Consider the following 19,436-nt stretch of genomic DNA (forward strand, 5'->3'; position numbering starts at 1 on the left):
GTCACTTTTTCAAGTCTGAAGAGAATAAGAAATATTGCATAAACCTTGTGGTCTGGTGAAGGATTTTTGGCTTTGGAATGAGATGTAGCTCATCAGGATTACCAGCCTAGCTGCTTATCAGCATGGGCCTCTGACCACAGGAGGAAACAGATATCACAGCCTGGCCATTACGTCTAAGGCCAAATTGCCAAACTAGAAGTTTGCATTTACAGTATTTAAACTATGGATTCAAGGCTGTGGACAGATTGCAGGGTATGTGTCCTTCACCTCCTGGGACCCCATTTTCCTCTGTTTGCTGTCTGATTTTTGCAATGGTAAAGAACCTCTGACCAGCATCAAGTGGACACTTCCTGGTTGGAGCTCCTTGCTCTCACTCAGGGCATTGTATCTCCTGCTCTTTAGACCTGAGAAGAAATACTAGTAAGCAACTGTATCCCTCAATGCTAGCATATAAAGGGTTAGACCTAGGCCCCTTACCTCCCTAATGGAGGGAGGGCACCCATGGCTCTCAAATCAGGAACGTGGCTGCTGTGAACTGAGATATGCTGGAGAGAGATTTGAGGGTGTTGTTCCAAATAACATATACTTCACTAGTAGTATTTCTTTAGTCACATAAAGGTAATATTCTGGATATATTGGGTTATGTTATTAAAATCAATTTCAACTGTTTCTTTTCTTTTATGATATAAATACTAGAAAAAACCTGTGCTTTGCATATGGTTTTCATGGGATATTGTTGCTTTAGCGGTTTGCTTCCCAGTTCAAAGTTCAATCTGTCTCCTCACAAGAGCAGAGAGCAGAAAAGTTAAATGACATTTTACAGTAACTGTCATTACATTCTTTTCACTCATGAATAATATGGCAACATATACAATCCATAAGTTGAGATGACCTCATATGCAAGTGCATATGTTATGATGGTTGGGCTTGACCCTGCTTCTGGGAGGAAAATTTCCCTTAAAAATCACTGCAGCCTGGAGCTCTGGAGTGTGCTTTCCAGATCTCAAAGGAAAAAAAAAAAAAAAAAGAAAGCTGCAGTCTGTCATTCTGGCCTCATGCATGCCTGGATTGGTTGTCCTTTTCTGTCACTCAGAAGGCAGGCTCACTGGGCTCACACTCTGGGGGCGAGGTCTGCAGCCGTGTCCAATAAGGAGCGCGTAGTGTAGTGAGCGCTGTCCAATCGTGCTCACGGCCGGCGAGGAGGGGGCGGGCTCCGCAATCCAGCCGAGGCGCTTTTCCCGGACTCCGCCATTCCTGCCCTCCGGCTCGAGGCTCCCGTGGGCGCTCGGGAGGCCCGCGCCTCTCTGCCTGCAGGTGCTGACGGTCCCTGGGAGCCGGCCAGGCTCGAGAGTGCCGGGAAATGGTGAGTGTGCGGGGGCGTCTGGAGCCTGCGGAGGGGCTGGGGAGGGAGACCCTGGGTGCCGCGGGGTCGCTGCGGCAGGAGCGGAGCTGGCTGCCTGGACGCCGGCAGCAGGCAGCCGGCAGCCGCTGGGGTCTGCGGGCCTGCGGGCCTGCGCCCCGCTCTAGGGCAGTGTCCGTGAGTCCCACCGGCCAGCCGGGCGGGGCCGCCGCGCAGCCGGCTCTGTGCCGCAAGGCGTCCCGCCTCTGGCCCGGGTCGGTTCTGGCGTGAGCGCGGGCGCCGGCCTCTTCCCTGACGGCGCGGTGATTGGACGGCGTCCGGGTTGCCCTGCACGTTGGATTTCCCTGCGGGAGAGCTGCGGTCTAGGGACCTGGCTTTCCCCTGGGCTAGCAGCTTCCTCTCCTGGTTCTTTTTGGTCCTGGAGGCTGATCGCAGGGGTGCTTTACCACTGAGCTACGTCCTGGTACTTTATCTTTATTTATTTGAGACAGGGACTAGCTAAGTAGCTGAGGTTGGCCTTGTTATGCTTCCATTTATAGAGATTTTTCTATTGTAATGAAGAATGTAATTCTTACATACACTTGGATTCCTGTATGGACTTGTTTATATTGTGATTCCTTGCTTTTTTTTTTTTTTTTTTTTTTCACATAATGTCTAATATACATGTGTCAGGTAATGTTAGCTACTTGTTTTGCCCTTGTAATTCAAAAGTTTCTTGGCTAACAACACATATTTAACTGTGGATGTGTTTTAGAACTTTGTGCTTTGCTTTCTTTTATTAAAAGTAAAACATGCTGATTTTTTAAAAATCAGTGCATTACAGTTATACTTACTACTGGGGTTTATTTTGACATAATTCAACAGGCATGGAATATAATTTGCTCCATTTCAGTTCCTAGTAATTACCTTTTCCCTCTCCTCCTGCCTTCCGCATTCGCCCTCTCCTGGTTATTCTTCTATTTATTTGTAGATTTTAAAATTTCTGCTTTATAAATACACATAAAGTGAAATTCACTATGATATAGGAACTTTGATGGGAAAATATTGTAGATTAATTTTGGAGAAAATGGTCAACTTTGTAATGATTTTTATTATATCTACACATGGGATGGGTAATTGGTTCTTTTATGTGCTTTTGTTTATTTTTTCATCATTTCTACATATTTTATTTGTCAACATGTATACATGTGAAGGTACCACATGCAGGTGACACCTATTTAAAACTTAAATGTGGTGCTTTGTACTATTTTAAAACTGGATATGATATGAGCAAGAATGTGGCTGGCCCCTAGTAACCATTTTCCCCACAGTTCCTTGTTTATCTCTTCCAAAATGTACATTCTCCTGAACCATCTACCTGGGTTTCCCATGTTTGGATGAATACAGCTGTGTTCCTTCATGTTGTCGTGGGCATATGTGATTTCCCTAAGAATCTGTTTGTGGTGGTGGAGTATCAGGTATCTTCAATAACAAAACAGTTTCCACAAATAGATAATAACAACTTAAACTCCTTCAGTTTATGGGAATTCATGTGCTTCACATCTTCATCTATACTATTTAGTTTTGTCTACTGTGGGGTTTTATTTTACATTTCTCTAATGTCTGAAGATGTTGATTTTTTTATTGAACAGAGATAGCTCATATATGAATTGGCAGTTTAAGTCTTTACCCTGCATTTCTTTTGTGTTTTCTGACTTCAAAGATAAGAAAAACCATCCAATGAGGCAGGATAGAGTTGGATTCCAGGGAGAAAATTATTTTGCTTTTAATCATTAAAAATGTTATTTGAAGCTGGGCATGGTGGTGCATACCTGTAATCCCAGCAGTTCAGGAGGCTGAAACAGGAGGATCATGAGTTCAAAGCCAGCCTCAGCAAAAATCAAGGTGCTAAGCAACTCACTGAGACCCTCTCTATAAATAAAATAAAAAATAGGACTGGGTATATGGTTCAGTGGTTGAGTGCCCCTATAACCCCCCCCCCCAAAAAAAAAATAAATAAATAAAAAGGTTATTTGCCTTTGCCTGTTTTTCTTCTCCTGAGTGTGTATTGTAGGTTTCTTGTCTGTTCTATTTTTGGAGGCTATTTCAAATGGAATTCTAGGGAAATTCTAAGAGGAAAAATAAATAGGGAAAACCTCTCTTCCCTATGACTTCAGAAAAATGAATATATTTTCTCAGAGTCATTTGGTAAATAAATTCTATGAGGAAAAATAAATAGGGAAAACCTCTCTTCCCTATGACTTCAGAAAAATGAATATATTTTCTCAGAGTCATCTGGTAAATAAATTGGTGAATGACATATTCCCTAAAATATCTGCTTCCAGTTTGGAGATGTCATCACCCATTTTTCCACAGAAATGGAATGAGAAATTGACAGTGGGGAAATGCAACAGTGGTCCACTTTAGGCTGTGAATATAGCCCTTACTGCTCTGCCTTTGCAAATTATTTTTAAAATGGACATGTTTTTCCCTTTTCTCTCTCCATGCTCCTCCCTGATCTCTCCCCTTCCCTAATGTCAGGGGAAACAAAGATTACCTTTCTTCCCCATTTTAGGCAGATTTATCTGTTCTTGAGTACACACCCATCATAGGAATGAAGTTATCCAAACTCCAACAGAAAACATGTGGAATGTAGCCTTTGAATCACCTTTTTAAAAGCCCAATGTTCCTGCTGATGGGGAGAGTCACAGCCTCTGGAAGAGGAGTCCCCTGTGTTTCTCCTTTGCTAGCAAAGCAATAAATCTTCCTTTTCCTTTTACTAAATAAAATTAAATAGAATAGAATAGAATAAAGTAAAATTCTTCTCTTCCTTGAAGGTTTTATTTTTTTCCTGGAATTTTAAAAAATTAATTTATTTTATAATAGAATGTATTTTAACATATAGTACATAAATGGAGCACAACTTCTCATTCCTCTGGCTGTACATGGTTCAGAGTCACTCCAGTAGTGTAATCATACAAGTATATAGGGTAATAATGTCTGTCCTGTTTACTAACCTTCCCATCCCCACAACTCTACCCTTCCCCTCACTCCCCTCTACACAAACCACAGTTTCTGCATTATGCCCTATCCCTCTACCCTACTATAGATCACCATCCGCTTATCAGAGAAACCATTGGGCTTTTGGTTTTTTGGGATTGGCTTATTTCACTTAGTATGGTATTCTCTAGTTCCATCCATTTATCTGCATATGCCATAATTTCATTCTTCTTTAAGGCTGAGTAATATTCCATTGTGTATATGTACCACATTTTCTTTATTCATTCATCTGTTGAAGGTAGTATGGCCATTTTGACTATTTTAATTCTGCTTACCAAAGGCATGAAAGATTTTTCCATCTTCTGAGTTCTTCTTTGATTTATTTTAGTGTTCTGTAGTTTTCATTGTAGAGGTCTTTCACCTCTTTTGTTAGACTGATTCCCAAGTATTTTATTTTATTTTTTTGAGGATATTGTGAATGGGGTGGTTTTTCTAATTTTTCTTGCAGTGTAGATTCATCACTTATGTAGGAAAATGCATTTGTTTTATGGGTATTGATTTTATGTCTGGCTACTTTGCTGAGTTCTAGGAGTTTTCTGGTGGAATTTTTGGATCTTCTAAATATAGAATCATGTCACTGGCACTTTACACACACGAGTTCTGGGCAAAATCCACGTACTCCACCGGGCTCTGAATCCCAAATACTCTCTGAATCCCAAATACTCTCTGAATCCCAAATACTCTCTGAATCCCGCGAGAACTCAACGGGTGCGCCTGAGGCAGCAGGATACGCCCTATTCCCAGCAGGGTACACCTTAAACCTGGAACCGCCCTAAACCCAAGGAGCAGGATACTCCCTAATCCCAGCAGGATCCTCCCTAAACCCGGATCCACCCTGGTCCTTGAGCAGGGTCACCTTACTCAAACATACATGCAGTGTCACTGCAAATGACCTGGGTCCAAAGGCAAGCCCATTTCCACAATGGAGAGTCCTTTCTCTAAGCAACATGGGGTAGGCTGACAAAGAAATTCCCATGTGTCATTCCTACTTGGCAATGGCTCTCAGCAGGAACTCACTAGGGAGACCGAGAGATCTAGGAGATCTGGGTCCACAGGGCAATTTTGCATGATAATGAAAGAGTGGGATAGTGAGAGGGATCCAAATGTGCAAAAATGGGGGGTCTTTAATGGATATAGAGGGGTTCTGGAGCCTCCCATACTGGAGGTATTTGCTTTGAAAGTGGCTCTATGCTGTTTTGTCAAAAGAAAAAACCTTGCCCTAGTTTCGACCACAAAAGAATTGTGAAAGAGGTTTTCTCCAAATTGCTGACACTAATGTCTGATTTGCAGTCTCCTGAGTTTCTGGGATTACAGCATGTGCCACTATAGCCAGCTTGACCTTTCTTTGGATTAAAAGGGAATCGATTCTCAGTAAAATCCTTTTCCCATAAGTACCAACCCCAGTGTCTTGTACATAGTGTAATCTCAGTAAATATGAACTGACTTCAATGAGAAAAAACATGGCTCTCAAAAATGACTTTGTGCAAAGAATAGAAATTAGGCAATGCAGGTGCTATGTTTAAATAGTCTTTCCCAAAGGACAGTGCATTAAAGGCTTGGTTACAAGGATACTTTACCCTGTTAAAATCAAAGGATGACTTCCAAACTACTCAGGTCTTGGGCACTTGCTTCCACATTGCCAGGTTGTTTCATTGAGTCTAGGTTAAAGAATGATAAATGGCCTACAAATACCAAAAAGGAAGGAAAACATTGCAAATTTATGGAGTGCAGCAAATACATTTTCAAATTTAACTCATTTAAAGAAATAAAAATATCATTGAGATTTTATTTCTCAAACATAGCTCTAAGCTATTTATTCATATTATTCCAGGTTTTCCAAAACTTTTGTTTCTAATAATAAGTACTCAGGGGAAAGAACTCCTGCATTTATTGGAGAAGTTTCTCTTCACTTCCTTGATATGCTAGAGAATCTGCATGATTAGGGTGGTTGAGCAAAAGGTATTTGAGTTTTGGAGTTAGGCACTAGTAATTCTGAGTTTCACCTCAGACAAGCCTGTTAGCATACACGGTGTATGGAAAGTTTTCTTAATTTGGAAAAATCATATATAAACTTCATCTGAAAGAAAAAGCAGAATGAAAGATAGCAAAAAACAGCTCCATTTCTTCATGCAGTCAGTTTCTATGCCCTTGGCATTGTTTTTTTTTTTTTAAACAATTGTTCCCATTTACATTCAGAATTTCCTTTCCAAGCTTTGTGTCTAACTTTGCCAGTAGAATGCAGTGAATAGGACAATGTACCAGTTTTAGGCCTAGGCCAAAATATCTTGAAAGCTTCTGCTTTTCCTTTCCAAACCCCACCTACTCCATGAAGACTTATGAAGGATAAGATGCCAGCAAAGGAGGAAAAAAGTGTCCCAGGGTTCAGCCAACTCTCTCCCAAAAGCAGAGATACAAAGTCAAAGAATAGAACATATTCCTGATGGAGCCCAGCTGAGACTAGAAGAATAGCCTAGATAAACCCAGCCTAAATGGTCTTTCTTAATCATGATTTAACAATTTTAATCATAAGCTATTAAACTTGGAGGTGGCTGTTATGCTTGATATCTATCCAGTACACACACCCACTGCAAGCAGGATGCCAGGAATAATGACATGCTGATTTCAAGTAAACTGACAAGCAGTAGACATGTGATAGGTACCTTCCTGTTCCTCTGAGTTAATATTTACTATCTTGTTAGATCATTTTGAGTGACATAGAAATGCATGTAGACATGAAGATGTTAACAGTGCCTAAATTCACACAGTACTGCATACTAAAGATGAAATAGACAACCATAAGAATAGAGCTAAAGCTAAAATGTAAAATAAGTGTGTCTTTAGTCTGCTCCCTTCCCCTCTAAATTCTGGTGTTCAAGGTGAAGACAGACCTGAACTCCATATGGGATTCATTCCTTCAAGGACCACATCATGCATTATTCACTGATATCTGAAAAGGGGAATGTGCCTCTGCCAAACAGCAGTTGGGGAGCAGTGTTTTACCTTTGAGGACTTAATTCTCTCAGGGCACTATCTCTTCTCCACTTGGGCCAAAGGGTAGTTCTTGGGAGGAAAGTCATGTTTCCTCACCTCTGATGGAAAAGGGGTTTCAGGTCATTCACTTCCCTGAAATCTGGAGCACTTGCAACTTGCCACCTGATGATGTCACACACCTAGAATGTGGGTGGTCTGTATCGAGAAGTGCTAGAAACTTGAAACAGAGGGAGTTGTAAAGGTTTAGTGTCAAAAATATGTATAATTAACAATTCTTGGAAAGGTTTCAGATACACTGTGTTAAATAAATTATTATAGTTAACTTCACTTGTTCCTTTTCATTTATTATGTGACCACTAAAATTTCAAAGTTACACATGTGGCTCGTATTTAATTTTTATGGGTAAAGATGCTGTAGTGGGTTGTCTGTCTTGCAAAGATCAAGCTGCCTTTTCAAATTATAAGCAGATGTGCTGGTAGTGGTGGTTCTTACCTATAATCCCAGTCACTTTGGTTCCTGAGGCAGAAGGATCACAATTTTGAGGTCAGTCTCAGCAACTTAGACTCTGTCTCAAAATGAATCTTAATAAGGACTGGGGATAAAGCTTAGTGACAAAGTGCCCCTGTATTCAAACATGCACACATGTGCGTGCACACACACACGCACTCATGCACAACCAGAACATGAAAGTTATAAAACCTGAAAATTTAAAGTAATTCTCACAGTATTATTTACATTCGTGAATGCACATTATTGATATTGATAAATTGATACAACTGTACATTCCAGGTGAAATTCAAATGTCTTCTTTGCAAGGTCAGCTATTCCTCAAGGTAGGAAGCTCTCTCTGAAAAGGGTTGTAGCCAGGAACCTGTCAATCTTGTGTTCTGTTACCAGGCTTTGAATTTCTTTACCTGTCACTCAGGGCCAGAGGAATCTGAGCCTGGAGCTTTGTCCAGTCAGGGATGATGGGATGAGAATTATCCAATCAGAGGCACAGGTGGATAAGAGGGGTAAAAGGATAAAAGGCAGATAAGACTTTCTAATCTGAAAGATTTTTGTCTCTGGCTCAAGCAAAGCTCTGAATCCATCTTCAGATTCCCTGATGTCTGGGTGTCACAGCCCCTGTCACTCTGACTTTTCTTGTGCTGGAGCATTTGTAGAGAGGTTGCCTGGACACAGCAGGAGTCAGGAAATGGTAAGTCTCCAGGGTTAGGTGTGGTGTAACAGGGTCTCAGGGTTGTTTTGAAGCAGCCAGACTGACTGGGGGGACCTAGGCCTGAGGTTAGATATTAAATCTGTGAATTCCATTCCAGCACAGGTATAGCTTGATATCTGTTCTTTCTGGCTCACATGATTGCTTCACCCTGTGCCTGATTGGATACCTTGGAGAGATCTGGAGCCCTCTTTGTGCAGCTCCTTGCCTATACCTTACACTGACTCAGAATGGGTCATGAACACAGGGATGGTCATCATGGGAGAATCCTGACTTATGTAGAAGATTTCTGTTGGGAGCATCTGTGGTCTGTAGCAATCCTTGTCACTCATTCCTACCCAGAGGTTGCCTATTTTGTACTGTTTTCCAAGTCTGTGGAAAGCATGGTCTTTCTAAATACTGTATTCCTCCTTCCAGTTCACTACATAATTAAATGTGTACCCATGCTACATTTCAAATGGCAAAGTATTTTAATTCATTTTCACTAAGTTATTCATGGCATTTAATTTTTTTTTTTTTTTTTTTTTGTTTATGATTATCCACATAACAGGAATTCAGGGAATAATCACCTGACACTCAGATGTAAAATATCTTTTTATCTCTTCTCCATTTATCTTTCTGAGGCATAGATGCCATATTGGAATGTCTTTTTGAGTCTCCCCTTAGGAAACATGATAGGATGATATGTCCTCGGTCACTGCTATATCTTTTCCTGGTTCTCCATTTAAGATCTGCAGGAGACTGACACAGGTTCCCATAGTTGCCGTGTCTCTTAGTGTTCCTAGAGGATATCAGCCCCTGTTCAGTCAGCTCCTCCTACAGAGCAGCTTGAGTTTCTGGAATGGAGCCTCTTGTACTAGCAACTGAGTAATCTGGGGAGCATAGGAATGTTTTGGCAGAGGTTTCATCAAAGTAGATCATGGATTGGACATTAGGATTATCTTCCCCCAACTCTAGTTTCTAATCCTTGCAGACACATTTTTGGTCTAGTATTGAAGAGAAAGTCAAAGGTGATCCTTTTCTCTGGGTCCTCAGAGTTGTGAAAGGAGATTAAACTATTCTAGAGAACTCAGAAGATTATCCCAGTGAATTCTTATGGATGTTTCCAAGGCAAAACTCACTTCATGCAGATACAAGGGCACAGGACAATGCCACATCGTGAAGAAGGTCATCCAGTCCTTACATGAGCTGGATGTTTATGGGAGAATTTCCCATTTGGTATGTTTATGGGAGAATTTCCCATTTGGTCGGATAACCTGACTTGACCCTTGAGTCAGTCATGTTTGTGTTCCAGTCAGCAGTGCCCTTCTCTGGGTTTGTCAGTTTAAAAAATAGATGTTCACCAATTTCATCCTCATTTTTCATAAACTATGTATTTTGTCAGTACTATTTTAAAGATATGAAAATGTTTTCTAAGAGGCAAGATACAGATGGATTTTACCCCCAAAAGATATAAACTAAGGGCAAACTTTGAACCTATAAAAATGATATTGTTGAAGGCCCAGTTCTCTCTGGGAGGCTCCCCTGCTGCTGTCACATTCTGCTCCCACCAAGCATGGAAGGGGTCTTTTACACTGAGAGACGCACAGAGCACCACGAGACTGGGGATCCAAATGTAGATGTGTATGATGGAATGGGGAACTTGATGACCTTTTGGGGGTATAATTTTTGGTGTTGTGGGGCTATTTCTATACTGTCAAATGTTCCAATATCAGATTTGGGTAACAAGCAACTTTATTTTAAAGATGAATTGAATTACTGGAAAAGTAAGCATCACAAAGGTTAGGCACAGAATGACTTGCTTTCTGTCCTTGTCCCCAAAGCTGATCCAATAATGAGGACAAGGTTTTGAGAAAATGGAAAAAGAAGTTTTATTGCTTTGCTAGCAAAACAAACAGGGGATCCCTTTGTTTCTAGAGGCAGTGATTCTAATTGTCCTGGGGAACAATGGGTCTTTCATTAAGTGATTCTAAGAGTACACTGTAGGTGTACAGGAATTGTATTTTATTTGTATCCTTGAGGAACAGCCATTTCTTAGATATTGTGCTGTCAGCCCTGAACTTTTAATTTTTAAGTTTTTAAAAAAAATGTATTTACATATGACAGTAAAGCTCATTTTGATATAATTGTACAAGCATGGAATCTGTCCTATTTAAGTTAGGACTCCATTCTTATGAATGTACATGATGGCAGGATTCACTATGGTGTATTCATATAAGCACATAAGAAATTACTTTGATTCATTTCACTCTCTTTCCTTTCTCTATTCCCCACCCCTTTTCCTTCATCCTTGAAGTCTTGATTTCTTCATTCCCATGGTGCAGGAGCTGAAGGAGAAATAATTAGCCAAGGGCAGGAAGGTGAATCTTGTTCTTCCTGTGGTTAGGGAGATGGGGAAGAAAGGAAAAAAGACATCAGTTTTAAAATAAGACACAGTAGCAGAACAAGGGTTATGTTCAAATCATGGAGTGGACAACCCCTGTTATATGTCCCCCACTGTCGATTTTTATGGACAAATGGGTGTCTACATTTCTAAGCTCTTTTAGGCTTAAACTGGGTGATGAAGGAGTCCCTAGAATGTAAGTGTTTTCCCTGTTGTAACTTTTTCTTTTGGATTTTTTCTAGAAGGGATGGAGAGGAAATTCCAGCCCTGGTAGTGACCTGGAAGAAGCAGACTCTTGTAGAACAGTTAATGTTTGACTGATTTTTGTTCACATTGTATTAACCTGTTTTTTTTTTATTTTTTATTTAGCTCTTGCCAAGTTTTTCTCTGTCCCACCATGGTATAAGGAAGGGTCTTTAATATACTATTTTTTTTTTTTTTTTTTTTTTGTGGACTCAATTTAATTCTTGTTCTGTAGATACCCTTTTGAGGAGAGCATATGACAAAAACATCCCAAAGCAGGTGGGTTTCTTGGCATACTTTAGGTATGGTTGAGATTATATATATATATATATATATATATATATATATATATATATATATATATATATATATATATGTTTTTAAAGACTGGGGTCTCCAGAATACATATCACTGCCATTAGCCATTCGGTGTTTTGCACACTCATGGGGTCACTTCTGCAATGAAATACAGTCTATGTTACTTTGCATTAAGAGGATCCAGTATCTTGAGATCAGCTCCTTTAAGAGGACACTAGTTATTTCTGAAGTCTTTTCTGGTAGAATAAGCCTGACTCTCACAGAGAAGGTGTCTACAAGTACAAGCAAATATTTACAGGTTTCTATGAAAGGGCATTTGGGTAAAATGTACTTACCAATCATCAAAAGGCTATATTTTTACAAATTGAGTTGTTTTTTTTTTTTTTTTTTAATGGTACACTGTATATTAGTCCTTGAATTGTTTTGAGTGCAAAAGATGCAGTTCTGATCGCTTACTGAAAAATCCATTGGAGGCATGGCCCTCACAAGTGGGGGCTTGATGAAATTGACCAAGGAACCCTTCCTCTAATGAGCACTCTTCTTGAATTTTTTATCAAGAACAGGGGAATGCTTCAGGAGGAAGGATGAACCCATAGGATTTCTATCTGTACTTATCAGTTTTATACTAGTGTTATCTTTGGATAATAAGCTCCATTCTTCGCTCCTTTTCTTGTTCTCTTTGGTATAAAAAGATTTGGAATGGGTTTGATTCAAGCTGAGGTATTAGGTCCCTGATAAACAGTTTGTCTTTTCTGGTCCTTTTGGTTGTCCCATCAGCAGCCTGTTTTCTCCTGGCCACATAGGTATCAATTGTCTGACAGCCAGGACATTGCATGATTGCCACCTGCTATGGTGTGAACGTAGCCTATATTATTGGCAATATTTTCAAGGGTACCTTAATGTCCTTGTTCTTAGCTGCAAGGAGTCCTCTTTCTTTCCAGATAACTTCATGAGTATGTACTATCTTGAAGGCATATTTTGAGTCAGTATAAATGCTTACCTTCTTTCCTTTGGTCAGTCAGAGCTCTTGTGAGAAAAATTAGCTTGGCTTTCTGGGTTGATGTTGTTCACAGCAAAATCTCAGTTTTTTTAAAAAAAATATTTATTTATTTATTTTAGTTTTCGGTGGACACAACATCTTTGTTTGTATATGGTGCTGAGGATCGAACCCGGGCCACACGCATGCCATGCGAGCACCCTACCGCTTGAGCCACATCCCCAGCCCCCAAATCTCAGTTTTTAATTTCTGTTGTGCCATGACTGCCAAGTATCCAGCCATGATCCTGCCTCTATAGATGAAGATGTTTCCGTCTGGCTCAGTGATAGGCTAATCAAGCAAATCCCACTTGCCATAGATCTCCAAGTTCTCAGAGTAGTCATGTCATCTACTGGTAACAGGTTTTTTTTGATTTAAGGTGGCATGGTTTCTGTTGAGGTTGACATTTGGATTGTCAGATAGGATGACCTGTGATCTCCCTATCATCCTAGGAGTCAGCTGACACCAATCCTTCTGTTTTAGTAGGATAGGACTTGATGAGCAACAAACCCAGTGATGGATAGTTCTAGAGTGTGTTTCTCAACCTCTTGTGGTAAATCACCAGTGTCAATCATACCCCAAAGGCAGAGTACCCTCCTTTCACTGTGTGGTCAAGCCGTTGTCTCACATAGGCTACTGGTTGCAATATGCCTTCAGTGTGTGTAAGAGAACTTCATGGTCTGTGTTTTGTTTCTCATTCACATAGAGTCAGACAGGCCTAGGGAGGGGCTGTCATGAACCTTTGTTTTAACTTCTCAAAGACAGCTTGGCATTCTGGTGTATAAGTGAAACGTTTTATTTGTTCCTTAAAAGGAAGCCTTAAAAGGCTTCATGCAGGAGTTTACCTGTTAGTCCAAAAACTAGGGACCCAAATATGGCAGCATGCTGAGTGTTTTAGTCAATTTTTTCAGTGCTGAGACCAAAATTCCGAATAACAAGAACAATTTTAGAGGAGGAAAAGTTTATTCAGGGGGGTTTACAGTTTCAGTTATAGGTAGATGACTACATTCCTCAAGGCCTGGGATGAGTCAGAATATCATGGCAGAAGACTGTGGTGGGGAAAAGCAGTTGGGAATATAGTGCCAGGAAGCACAGAAAGCTTTGCTCAACAGGGACAAAATATAAACCCCAGGGAGTTACCTTCTCCAGCTATACCCTACCTGCCTGCATTTACTGTGAACCAGGGATTAATGCACTGAATAGGTAAGACTGTCATAACCCAATCACTTTATATCTAAACCTTGCATAGTCTCACATGTGAGCTTTTGGGGGACACCTAATATCTAGATCATAACACTGACATTTCTGGGAACCCATGTATCTGTCTCTAGTTCTTTAAGGCTCAAGCTAGCTTGCTTTTAATCTGACATCAAGATTTAAGTCATTGGCTAATCAGGAGTCCCAGGTAGGTGACTTGTTTACAAAATAAGTCATTTTAGTGGACACCTCATGAGGGGTGGTGTTTTCCCGCAGCAATAGTATTTGAAAATCAGAGTTCGTAGTTGGGGTTGGCTACAGGCAGATCATCCTTATATCATGAAAGGATTTCTTTATCCAGCTGTAACCCTCACAGCTAACTCTTTTGGCAGCCTTCCATTAAACAAAACACAAAAGATTTTAAATTCCTGATGTAGGATAGTCTGGCAATCCTGAATAGTTACTTTTGTATTGAAGTCCTGTCACTCAAAAGCAGTGATTAGGAATTCTTTTTAAGAGGGTTGCAAAAGAACTCACCTTTTAATTCTAGCACTGTGAACCAGGCAGTTGCCTGACATCACCATTAGTAAGGTGTATGGATTAGGTACTGTGGGATGAATATCTGAAACAGTGTAATTTGTAGCTCTCAGGTCTTGCCCAAATTAGTAGTCACCAGTGTGTTTTTTTCCTTTGTTAAACAGGCAGGATTGGGGTATTGCAAGGTATTTGCCAAAATCAACTGAATCCATCTTTTAAGAACTTGTACAGAGGAGGCTTTAAATCCCTATCAATTTTTCCCTTTTTTAGGGGGTATTTTTTTTTTTTTCTTCTGGGGAAGGTTATCACCTCCTTAAACAAAATCTTGTTTATAATAACATTGATCATTCTTCTCAGGGTCACTTTGACCCATAGAGTTATTTAGTCTTTTTTGTTTTGGTACAGGGATGGAACTCAGGGGTACTTGAAAACAGACCAATATCCACAGCCCCCTTTTAAAAATTTTGAGACAGAGTCTCACTATGTTGTTTAGGGCCTCACTAAATTGTGGAGCCTAGCTTTGAATGTGCTTCTTTCAACCTTCTGAGCCTCAGGGATTACAGACATGTGCCACTGTGATTGGGTCAATAGTGTGTTTTTTAAAAATTCGCTATCCCAAATTGATTTGTAAGTTAAAAAAATTGAATATAGGGATGGGGTTGTGGCTCAGTGGTAGAGTGCTCGCCTGGTATGTGCAAGACCCTGGATTCGATTCTCAGCACCACATAAAAATAAATAAATAAAAATAAAGGCATTGTGTACAACTAAAAGAAACAAATATTTTTTAAAAAATTGAATATATTTCTTTTTATTTACATGAAAATTTATTTTAATGCGTAAAAGTTGACATTTTTATGTCTGTGTATATAAAATATAAATATCACTTAATCAATTTGATTTTGTTGTCTTCTTAACATGTTTCCATTACTGTTCTTATTTATAATAACTTTCCTGCTCTGAAAATTCTTTGTAACATTCACACTTTCTTTTGACTTGAATGTTCCTTCTAAATTCCAGTTCAAATAAACTTGGGCAAAAGTCAAGCATTACCATTTATTGGATGCTTTATAAAATATTATAAAAGATGAATACTCTTACTGCTATCATATTATTTTCATTTTTATGAATTAAGATATGAAAAACCTCTTAGAGTGATATGTACACATTTGAAATTATCAAAAAGGATTGTTGCTATTTGCTATTTTAATAACATGCATAAATCCCATAAAATATTTGAATGTAGACTCATCAATGAATGTTTCATTTAGTGGTCTAGCTCCTTGCAATTCAAAAATTCTCTTATACCACTGTTATTGGAATCACTAGAGAGCTTGCTGTACATTTAGACAACCAGGTTTCATCTCAGAACTACTGAATCAAGAGTGTACATTTTAGTAAATCTCTGATTCGTGGTTGTACAATTACAATTTTAGAATTACCCTTCTAAATCATGATAACTCACCTATGTGTACAATTTATCTTATGATAGGTAAAATAACAATTAAAATGTATATTCTTGTTTTGATGCCATAATTTTATATTTTATTTCACAAAAGTAGGGTGTATACACTTTTTGTACTTATGTCACTTTTTCCTCAGAATTAGATTATAGAGAGTATCACTGTGTTTAAAATTATCTTATTAAATACTAGAAGTTTCTCACCTACATGAGAGCCATTTCTAATTTCAACTTTGGTTAATTAAAAACTCTGAAATATCATGTGGTCAATGTGCTATTTATATACTGATTCTCATTCCAGGAATTGTTGGCATTCAGAGATGTGGCCATTAATTTCTCTGAAGAGGAGTGGGAATGCCTGGATTCTGCTCAGCGAAATTTATATAGAGATGTGATGTTAGAGAACTACAGAAACTTGGTCTTCCTGGGTGAGGATGACTTCCCTTCAGAATTCCTAATTAATTATCAATATTTAATTTCCTTCCTTTTTTGGGGGAACTTCTCTGCAAGAATGAATTTCAGATTTGTGCTTTCAAGAAAAAAGATAGGGCATTTTTGGGTATAGATAGAATATTAATTACATTTTTTTAAATCTTTAATCTCTCCCTTTCTTGTTGTGATATATATCCTTTGCTCTAGATAAATTGTACTTAGAGTAGAGGCCACAGTTGAAAGGCCCAAAAGTCAAGGAGGAAGCCAGACTTCAAAATGTTGATTGAGAAGTTATCCCAGCAGAAAAGATTTTTCAGAAGCTTAGGTTTCTTTCTGTTGTTGTCATAGAAGAACACGTACTTCCCTATGCTTTCAGTTTCAGTAAAGTCTCCTGCTTTCTTCCAGTGAGGTCCCAGTTCATTCCAGTTAATCACCAAAACACTTCCCTTTGCTTGTGAGGGTCTGCATGATCTGACAGGTCTTCCTTATTTGTGGATCTCTAAGAAAGCTGTGCACATTTCCAGAGACCTCCAGGTCAAACCATTGTAATATGTTAATGTCACAAAACAGTCTCTCTGATATTGTTTATGTATTTATTCATTAAAATTCCCTTATCAGAGCTCTTTCTGAATACTTACAATGGATTTTCTGTGAAATTTTCTGCCATGTAATGAATGTCAGGATTCTCACAGTGACTGCTATTTTTTGGGTCTGCAGTCACAGATATAAATGTAGTTATACAAAAAGGTTTTTAAAAATAATACTTCCGTTGTTATTTATAATTTTGTTGGTTGAATTTTCTCTTTTTTTCTTTCATTTTATAGAGTAGTTTCACGTTGTAGAGTAGATTTTATTCACATCTGTTAATACTGTTTTATTTGTGATTAGATGGCAAAATTCCATTACTTCACAAATTCCATGTAAGTTGAAATATGCATGAACATTGTTTCTGTTGCCAATACAATTAAATGTGCTTTAACTTAATTGTATAAATATTACACCTGTTTTTAAAAAATGATTTTAATATTTTATCTGAACTTGTTTTTTATCCTTTCTATGTGCATAGTAATAGAAATTTCCTATACATAAATGTAATGGAGACTGAATTCAAATGTGTGCTAGTAATGAGCTACATCCCAGCCCCTTTTTATTTATATTTGGAGAGATGTTCTCAGTAAGTTGTTGAGGATGGCTTTGAATTTATAATCTCTCTGACTCAGAATTGCTAGTAGCTGGGATTACATGCATTCCCATAATTTATATTGATGAGTTTGTTCTTATTTATAGGATAAAGACCATAGCTTTCAAAAATTTTGCAATTTTGTTTATCTTATGTATTGTTTAAAATTTTAATTTTGATCAAAACCACAAAACAAAACTTGTTTTCTCCAACATTTCAAGTTTACTGTTCAGTAATGGTAATTTAAAGTATTATGTAATATATCTCTAGAAAGTTTACATCTCAAAAAGAAAAAATTAATTCCCATCTAAACAAGGCCTCGGTCCCTCCTCCGCATGGCCTGAGCGCCCTGCCCAACCCCGGCCATGGGGTGCTGCTACAGCAGTGAAAATGAGGATTCGGACCAGGACCCAGAGGAGCGGAAGCTGCTATTGGACCCTAGTAGCCCCCCCACCAAAGCCCTCAATGGAGCTGAGCCCAACTACCACAGCCTGCCTTCTGCTCGCACAGATGAGCAGGCCCTGCTCTCTTCCATCCTCGCAAAACCAGCTAGCAACATCATCGATGTGTCTGCTGCAGACTCCCAGGGCATGGAGCAGCATGAGTACATGGACCTGGCAAGGCAGTACAGCACAGGCTTGGCTGTGCTGAGCAGCAGCCTGACCCATTGGAAGAAGCTGCCACTGCTGCCATCTCTTACCAGCTAGCCCCACCAAGCGCTGGCCAGCGAGCCTATCCCCTTCTCTGACTTGCAGCAGAGAAAGAAAATGAGACCCAAGGGGTAAAGGACTTGCTCAGAGTTAAGCCAGTGAGTCAGTGGACTGCAATAACAAGTCTCCTGAATCCTACTCTGAGAGTCTTTCTGCTACTCCATAGTAGTTACCACGGAGACCATCTTCATACCTACCCTTTGGTGACATCAACTGTGTTATTCTATTACTTAATAAACCCTTGAGGGCCAGCACTGAATCTGGTTGGTATCTGAGAGCCCTTCCCATTTCTGATCCAGCTGGGGATTTGCTACCTTCTTTCCTCAGCTTGTTGGTCAGCCATATCACCTTTCTATCCAAAGACCCTACTCTCAACCACATCCAGAGTGTAGCCATACATATAAACACACACATAAAACCAGATTCTACTTCTCACTCACCTGTCACTGACGACTGAAACCCCACCATTAGGGATTCCTTTGGGTTCAGGGATTGTTCCCTTTTAAAATGGAAATTCCCTCTGAAAGGGTAAACATAAAGTTACCAGTTATTTGCAATGTGGTGTGAATTGTCTTATCAGATCCTTTCCAGTATATTAGCTAAAGTAAATCTGAGAACAGGTTTTTCCTGGAGATGGGCAAGCTACAGAATACTACTTACCTGGGATGAAGAGAGCTGAAAAAACTCATTTTGCCAAGGAGGTTTTTTTTTCTTTTTCTTTTTTTTGTGAATCATACAAATAAAAGACAAATGGACGGACAAGTGCATGTCCTAGTTAACCTCCCCCTTTTGCACATCATCTACTGCTGTCACCTCCTCTGCATTAATACTTTCCCTCCTTTCCAAAAGGATGAGGTTTTCAATAACACACTGTTAAAGCAGGGTGATCTGTAGAACGGTGCTGTTTGTCTAATAGAGATATAATAAAAATCACATTTGCAAGCTTCGTATGTAATTTTTAACATGTAATTAAATTTTTCTAGGAGCAATAATAAAGTAAAATTATACTAAAAAAAAATAAACAAGGCCTCATTTCTGTCTTCATCACAAACACTATTCTCATTTCTGTTCAGAAAGGGGTTTTCTTTTTGTTTGTTAGGTTAAATATTTTATATCAGTACAGTTCTGCAGTATATGTCTTTTTGGTAGTGACTTATTTCAGGTAACATAATGTACTTAAGATTTATCCTTATTATAGATTTTAGAAAATTTCTTACTTTTTTGACTTTAAAATATTCTATAGTTTCTATAATCTGAATTGCCCCATCTACTCATTTCAAGGGACATTTGGTTTGCCTCCATATCATGGTCCTGTTGAGTAATATCGTAACAAACA

General features: G+C 39.1%; 1 pseudogene; it reads left to right on the top strand.

Moving 5' to 3' along the window:
• The first annotated feature begins 1,235 nt into the window (after positions 1 to 1,235).
• LOC139703693 (ragulator complex protein LAMTOR1 pseudogene) lies at positions 1,236 to 18,966 on the top strand (annotated as a pseudogene).
• The last annotated feature ends 470 nt before the right edge of the window (positions 18,967 to 19,436 follow it).

This window comes from Marmota flaviventris (genome assembly GCF_047511675.1).
Source record: "Marmota flaviventris isolate mMarFla1 chromosome 16 unlocalized genomic scaffold, mMarFla1.hap1 SUPER_16_unloc_2, whole genome shotgun sequence".
Lineage (NCBI taxonomy): Eukaryota > Metazoa > Chordata > Mammalia > Rodentia > Sciuridae > Marmota > Marmota flaviventris.